General features: G+C 46.8%; 1 protein-coding gene across 5 annotated transcripts in view; it reads left to right on the top strand.

The window, feature by feature from the left end:
- Positions 1–267: 267 nt before the first annotated feature.
- Positions 268–8,133, top strand: part of SGSM3 (small G protein signaling modulator 3) — a 31,025-nt gene continuing 23,159 nt past the window's right edge. Inside the window, exons 1-4 of one of the 5 annotated variants that reach the window (XM_072868564.1) lie at positions 275–394; positions 1,344–1,390; positions 1,929–2,051; positions 4,374–4,457. The gene's annotated coding sequence lies outside the window, so the exon portion shown is untranslated. Of the gene's footprint in view, positions 395–1,343; positions 1,391–1,928; positions 2,052–4,373; positions 4,458–8,133 lie in introns of all 5 variants that reach the window. The other 4 variants (XM_072868555.1, XM_072868570.1, XM_072868586.1 and 1 more) reach the window with 4 other exon arrangements.

Here is an 8,133-nt window from a genome sequence, read left to right as displayed (position 1 = left end):
GCTGCTGCCTCCTTCGAGGCTGGTAGGGGGCTAAGCGCCGCCTTCCCCAGCGCTTGCTCCCGCCACCCTAACTGCACTTCTCACAGCTTCGTGCCACCTCTTCTGTGTTAGGGGACAGGAGGAGCCGTCGGTATTGCTCAACGCCTGTCACTGTCGCCGACAGACCCCTTTAGGCGGTCCCCGTGCTCCCTGAGTACCGTGTGGCAGCGGCGGCGCCGGCCCCGCCGCGGCCTACAGCCCCCACAGCGCCCCGCGCCACCGCCCGGATGCCGCGCATGCGCGGCGCGCCGCCCTCCAGAGCGGCGTGTGGGGCCGCCGGGTCGGGGTCGGGCGCCCGCCCTGTGGGGACAGCGCGGCGGGCGGGCGCTGGCGAGGACGCCGCTGACGAGAGCAGGTGAATGCCGGCGGGGCTGCCGCGGCCGAGCAAGGGGTGGCGGGCAGCGCTGGGCGGGGGGGGGGGGTCCTGCCGTCGGGCGGCAGGGCTCGGCGGGCCCCCCCTTGCCCTCCGGGGCTTTCAGCCCTGCTCCTCCCCCCACGACGGTCGGGCTCCCCAGTAATGGTCGCGCCACCTCTGAGGCGCCCCACACACACCTCACCCCCGTCCCCGTCCCCCCACCCCTCCCTACTCCCATGCGGTGCCCCTCGGGCAGTGCGGGGGGACTAAAGCGGCTGGGGCAGCCCTGCTGCTGAGACCGCGTGTGGGGCGGGGGGTGCGCGGCCGCCTCTCCGCTCCCCGGCCCCTTCCCGGGCAGGGGCTGGGGGAAGGGAGGGAGTCCCCCTCCCCAGCCCCTGGGCAGGCTCCCGCTCACCTGCTGCGCTGACGCAGGGTCTGGGCTCCGGCGAGTGACTCATGTTGTGCACAGCTTCATCGTCAGGCTCGGTTGGGTTGGTTGGGGCGCGTTCTCCCTGTGGGCGTGCTCTGCCTGCTCCACACTTGCCCAGGCTTTGCTCTCCCTTCCCTACCCACCCCTGCTCCCCGGGATATGCCTCTCCTGTAACCTGCCTTTTCTCTGCTCCGCGGCTGTGACTCTGAGGAGGTCTCGTCCGTCCAGCTCTGCCATCCTCATTTGCCCTCCACACCTGCGTCTTTTCGGAGGTGCCCCAGAGGAGAGAGAGTCTGTTTCCTGTCTGGCTGGGGGGAAGGAACAATCATGAAACAGAGATGGAAATATGGCAGTATCCTCTAGGCAGTGGGCATAAATAGACACACTGCAGGCCCTGTGATTGTCAGCTGTAATAAATGTTAGGAGGAAGTCGGGAGACAAATGCAATTCCTCGTACCTGCTCATGTAAATTCAAGGGAGTGAAGAACCGCCGCAACACGGATTTAAATCTCTTTGCAGGCAGTGGCTGTGGGCTCCGGGACAGCTGCTGTCTCTTCACAGAGCTGGTAAGGGTGGGACAGGAAAATTTTCTTCCCTGTGTTTGCTTTTCTTCCTTCCGAATTTTTTGAGTGATGTCTGAATTTAGGCAGGTACTTTCCTTCTAAACAAGTAGATTTCAGTATTGGTGTGTGGGTTTTTTATGTGATGTCATAGCTTCCTACTTCATGATGTCTCAGCCTTACTCTGCATGGCTTGCTGTGATGTTGGGGGGGGGGAGTGGTGGGAATAAAGTAGTAAAAGTGCCTTGAGGAAATGGAGGATCCTTTAGTGCTAATAGATGGGAGAGAGGAGCAGTCTTGCTGGAATTAAGAACAGTAGGTGTTCGGTAGTGAGAGGCTGGATCTTAAAATTACTCAGGAAGGAACTACCGGCCTAGCAGGAGTGGGGCACTGCTGTGCTTTTGCTGAGATGTTGATCAGAATACAGTTGCTTGCTGGATAATCTGAATTCTAGAGTAGTTTTTCAGTTGCTACAGGGTCTGGAGTGGTGTCCTGGAAAGAAACAGTCACTGGAACGAAGATCTATTTCATTATGTATTTCCAGATCCGCGCGCTGTGTGTGTGGCTTTCCCTATGCAGAAACAAAGGTTGGATTCCTACCCCAGAGAATTCACGAAGTAAAAGGGAAGGAAGGGCATGAGACGAGGCATGACACGTAATTAAAGAGGTCAGGGTGGGGACTGGTTGTGTCATGTTAATATAAAGTTATGTTAATTCTGTATTTAACAGATTAAAATGACAGGTGCCACCTTTCTTGATTTCTGTTTAGGATAACGTTTTGATAATGTGTCTTGGTAATCTCAGGGAGATGTCATTCATAGTGATGCTTCCTCAGAAGAAGGACAGGGGGAATCCATGAGGGGTAGCAGAGAGGAGGGGCATATTTCTGGAGGAGAAGTGCACTGGTCAGGGATGATAGAGTTAACGTCAGCTAATGAGGTGAGGGAAGTACTGCATGCCTACTCAGGACTGAAATGATTCTCCAGTTTTGGGGTCTCTGCTAACATCATTTAGGTTTTTATTCTTTGCTGTTCTTTTAACCTGTTGCTTGCTTTTCTGCAAGGTGGTATCTTTTGCAAATATCAGTGTTCTAAGGGACCTTGGCGATCTTAAAAGATAGGCAATAATCAAAATATTTAGCTTTTAAAAATCAGCATCTCTTATGTGAGGTGGCATGGTAACAGTAGAGATTATTGGTTAAGGGATCTGAATGAAATGAGCTGCCAGTCTCAGTCCCATTCTTAGTGAATTGGTTTGTGCATTGCAAAATTGCTGTTTGGTATTCGGGATGTTTTAACAAAGGAATTGGTGAGTTTGCCCCTCCCAAGTGATACCGCATTTGAGATTGTAACTGTTTTGGAAATGACTGGGAAGATGTCTGTCTTCCTGGCTGTTAATTGCAAATTTCTCACCAAAACATGAGAAGGAAAGAAAACTTTGAAAAAATAAATCCTAAGGAGTATTGCAACTTCATCTTCAGTGATAAAGGTAAGGCACCTTATATTTTGGTGTATGTGGTCCTACAGCTCTTCTAGCTAAATCAGTAGTAATCCTAGTTGGTGATATGTATCACACTGGTTATCCTAGATCCTATCCTAGCTGAAATGGATAGGATGTAGAGATTTTGCAGTTGTCAGGTAGGATGAGGTAGACAAATAGCTTCACTGTATGTCATGAGTGCAGTGTCCCACATGTCCCTCAAGAGATGGAGAGGTGTTGGCACTTCAGGTTTGTATCCTCAGCAAGACAAAGACTTGTTTAAACTTCTTTCTATGCCACCTTTCATCACACGATCAAGATTTTAGATACATAAAGCTTACACAGGGTAATTATCTGGGAGCATTGGGGAAAATCTCACTTGTCAGCTGTGTTACTGTTGACACCAGGTAGGGAAGAGGAGGATGTTGTCCTTCCACATTTGTTTTGTCTCTGAGGAAGTCTCAGCTTTTTTTAAACTCGAGTGCAACAAGTTATATTGGTAACAGAACAATTCTGTTTCTGGCTTAAGGAAAAAAAAAAAACAACAACCCTAGGAGAAATGAAAACACTTGTTTTATGAGATAGGAGAAAATAAGATAGCATGTTGGTATTAGTATGACTATGATAACTGTTCTCACTGCCCAGTCAGTGCAGTATTTCTTGGCTGGGAAGTACCTGATGATTCAGAGATGAGAGAAAATGTCCATAACCCGACAGCCCTTTTGTTCTGGAGAAGAAATCTTCCTGATCTCAGAAACAGGAAATATTGGGGGTTTTGTCTTGTTTTGTTACAAATGTTAATGATCATTGTATATTTTGCTTTTTTTCTCGTGAGTTATCTGTGCCTATAAATTTCTGCAGAAGCAAGATCTAAATAGTCTAATATGACGTGCTAGATAAGAGCTTTGCAAACAGTCCTGAGAGGTGTTTTGGGTATTACTAGGCTCTTCAGAAAGTTGAGTTCTGGAAAGACAGAGCCCTGAAGGAGAAAAATCTTGAGTGCTGTGGGATATACTTTCCTTAAAAAGCTATTTTCTGGAGCCTAATGAAGTAAGACCTGCTTAGAGTCCTGCTAGGTGAATGTGACATTTTTTTGCGAATACTAGAGCAAATAGTAATACAACAGAGCTACAGGGGCGTGACTTGAATCTAGCCTTTCTTGTGCCCCACCAAGAGAATGGCAAACCCTGACAGCTAAAGCTTTGCAGATTCAGGCCGTATCAAGGAAGAGCCATTCTTCAGGCTGTTGTTCCTTTGCCACTGGGAGCAGTAGGGTGAGACCAGCTTGAGAATCAAACTTTCACCTGGAGGGTGGCTACAGGGCTGACTCTGGAGGTGATGGAGAGAGCCTGGAATGGCACCACTTGTCACTGCTTGGGGTAGGAGTGTCATATAAAAGACATCATAATATCTGTCTTTAAATAACTGTCAATAGTGTCTTTCAACCTTTCTTTGATTGGTATAACCCTGCATCTCTAACAGAAATATTTTCTTTCAAACTTCTCTGTAGCAAATGAAACTGGACAGTTGCCATTACCTTCCACAGACATCTTATAAATAGTTTGCAGACTTGAAGAAGTTCATGGACCAGAAGGTAAAAATCATTTCCAGAGAGTTTTGGAGAAAATTAGTTTCTGCAGACTTCTGCAGAAGTGCCCTGGTTCTGCACCATGCGTACTGGGGTGAAAGTGTCTGTTTATTGTGCAGAAATTGACTCTCACAGAAGAGGTGTTTGGGGCCCCCCTTAGACACTAATCAGAAACCTTTGGATTATATTTGCATAGCGGTGTGTAATGTGGAATGACCTTTACCCTAAACTTTGAAGACGAGGGCAATTGCAGACCTGCCTTTTGGCACGCGTGGGTTTTCTTCCCTCTGTGTTGGAAGCAAGGAGAATTTTGCTGTGCAGTGAGAGTGCACACCTTGCTAAATTGTATCCTAGCCTTTTTTTCCATCCTCACTCAATGCAGATTAAAAAAACCCAAGAACTGTTGTTCCGTTGCTTGATCTATTGTAATCCTCCTGGGTGACACGGGAGGAGCACTCTATATTCCCATCACATATCCTCTCACCACTCAAATAATGGGTGCACTGGGAAAGAGGAAACTCCTCCTCCTCTGATCCCAAGGGTCTTGGCAAAAGAGGTTCTCCACAGCAGTGTAGTTCATGCTTAGCAGGCACCAAATGTCTGTTGTGTAAGTATAGACACACTCTGCTTTCCAGGGCTAAAAGTGTGGTAGCTTGTGTTAGCAACACAGGGAATCAGCAGAGCCATAACTAAGTTTGGTTCTGGTTTGGTTTGGTTTTTTTTTTTCATGAGGCACATGGGGGGAAGCCTTTGTTATTTCCAGATTTTAGAAGTAAGAGCTTCAGCCTTCTCCTGCATAAAGGATCAGCTGTCTGCTTTGGAGCCAGCTAAATAAAAGGCAGTTCTGCTGTGAAAAGAAAAATACATGTTGATATATAGGATATCTGCGTTCTACAGAAGCAGGTGTTGTGTAGGGGTTTTTTTTTTTTTTAGAGGCAAGCTTCACACGTTGAACTACGATCAGGAAGTCCAGCTGTGGTCTGTCTGTCCAATGTGTAAGTGGTAGGAACCAGGATTCTGCTTTTTCACATCCTTATTTTCAAAATGGAGATGAAGTGGATACGAAACTGGAAGTTACTTGTTCTGTTCCTTTTGTATAAACTGGAAATGTTTATACAAAAATGTTTATACAAAACTGGAGCACCTTCAGCTCCAGTGGGGTGCTCTCTGTCATTACAGCAGGCAGACTGGCTGGACACCGATCGGTGCAGGGAATCAGTGCAGTGCACCGATCTGTTGCATGGAAGTACCTTTCAGTTACATTTCTGCAAGGAATTACATTTCCAATGTGGCTAGGAGTCTACAAGGTGCTTTATGGCAGGAGACACAGAGTTTGAGTTTACTTTTGTTTTACTTTTTGTTATATGTCGCTCTAATAGTGGGGCGGAGGCACTTTTGCCTGGCCACACTCCTGCAGTCAGTATGTGATCCCAGTTGGTGACTGGGCAGCACTGGAGTCCTGAGTGATGCCTCTGCAGTCAGTGACTTAACGCTGTCAGCAGCTTGCCATCCTTCCTGCCTGCCCACCTGGCTCTGAAAGGCTGTCACAGCCTTTACCTTTGCTGCTTTCCAGGTCTCGTGTCCTCCTTTCTAGGCCTGCTGTAGGCTTTTATTTTATCTCTGATTCACTTTCTCTGCTACAAGAAAGTGGGATGAGGGCAGTTAAAGTCCCCCAACTTTTAATTCCAAGTCATGTGGTAGAAAGCAAGCATGAAGGCTACCTCAGCACCTCCTTCCTGCATTTGTAGTGTGTTGCTCAACACCCAAAGCAATGTGAGGCTGGTTGTGGTTTGTAAGCCTTAAACAGATACTTCCTGGGATGACCCACGTTCACCAACACCATATTGACTCCTTAACCAGGTGTGTGTCAGTGCCTGCATGGGATTCTGCATCACTTAAAAATCCAGGGTGTCAGGGTGCGAGGGACAGAAATTATCTGCATCTTGTCCACCCCTTGGTCAGGTTTGTGGCTGTGCTTTGTTCACTTACCTAGTTGTTTGTGAAGCTGGAGTTTTCTTCTGACTGTATACGTGCAAAGCAAATATTGACCCGTGGGACTAATGGCATTTGCAGCTCCGGGATATGCCTTTGCCTGACCTCAGGGAGAAACTGATGGGGGAAGGGAAGGCAAAAGGCTTCCTGCTGAGAGCTCCCCTTGTGCATTTCATTGGGCAAGTCAGGATTTTAATTAGGAAAACAAAGCTTTCCAGGTGTGAGGGAACAGAAATGAACTGCCTGATTCAGTGCAGGGTCTGATTTTTGTCTGATTTCTGAGAGAGGAAGAGTCAGTCTAAATGTTAAATTGTATGCAATCTATGTGGGATTTTAAAAGCTGAGCTTGGAAGAGGCTTCTAGAGCTAGACCTAAGTGCGTGGCCTCTGGATGAGTACTGTGGCTTTGCAATTGCTTTTCTCTCTTCCAAAACATACCTTTTTTTTTTTAATAAAGGAGGAGAATAGAGAGCAGTGGAAACCAGCTGACAGTCCAGAGGTGGTAGTGGGATTTATTGCATGCGATGTTGCTTCGTGTTCAAATTAAGCATAATGGAAAGTAGAGTTTTTCCCCATGCGAGCTTACTGTCAGAGGAAGTGTTGTATACACTGTTCCTATGACAGTGGATGAAAATAATTCTAGAAAGAATTGTTACGCTTGTTCTGGACCTTCTGATGATCACTGACGGCTCCTGCATAGTTACTAGTTGTAATGTTCTCAGAATACAAAAACATTGCTTTGCAAAATGTTTGCCTTCTTCACAGTCTGTCTGCTAGAGGTATGTTGCTTTTTTGGTGGCTTTTTGGTTGATTCTTTTTTTTGTTGTTGCTAAAATTAGCAGGGGAAGACTCCTGGGAAGGAGTTTCTGTCCCAAAATAAAGATCCTACTGAAAGGCTCTGGACGGCGTCACTTCATGCCTAGCACATCCAGGCACTACCACAGCAGGCTTAAGTGGAGATCATGTGGCAAAAGAGGCCAAGCAAGTAAAACATAGGCAGCAGGAGATTGTTATCTGGTGTTTGCAAGAAGCCAGGTAATTGAAATCTCTCATATCACAGCTGTGTGGAAGAGCATGTGTGTCCAGAGGAGGCTTGATATTGCCAAGTGGAAGTAAATTTGCAGGTCTCCTTTGCGAACATCTATTTCTAAAGGACACCTACACTGGAAAACAAACTTACTGGATATAATCCTGTGTGGTGTGTGTTTGAACTCAGACAAAGGTGTTGCAGCTGGAGTGCTTCAAAGGACTGTACCTGATGCTGACTGCATGCTTCCCTTGCAGCCTTCTTTTTCAGGTACACACACTGTCGTTATAGCGGTCTTCTAGCGGGCTGGAATCAATGGTGGTGTGATTTGTTTTAGAGTCTGAACTCAAAAAGTAAAGCTGCAAATAACAGGTACCATTTGCATTTTAACAAAAAATGCATTTCTTTCAAAGTGTGAAGACTACCTGTTGTGTGACCAAAATTGCTTCATATAGGACACTTAAATTGCCTTTAAACATGGGAGATGCTTCTTATGCACGGTGAAAACTGGTTTTAATTTTACACTTCTGAGTGTTTGGGAGTTGCCATTAATATTTGTTGGATGTGATGTGTTTTTTCCTTTGTATCCCTTACTGTTGCTCGTTTTCAGGAGTGTGTACTATGTAAATAACACAGCTAAGTTAGCTGTAGCAGTTTCAGGCAT

The sequence above is a fragment of the Ciconia boyciana genome, chromosome 1, assembly GCF_034638445.1.
Source record: "Ciconia boyciana chromosome 1, ASM3463844v1, whole genome shotgun sequence".
NCBI classification, from domain to species: domain Eukaryota; kingdom Metazoa; phylum Chordata; class Aves; order Ciconiiformes; family Ciconiidae; genus Ciconia; species Ciconia boyciana.
Note: the sequence above shows the minus strand (reverse complement) of the source record. Positions and strands in the feature narration are given on the sequence as shown.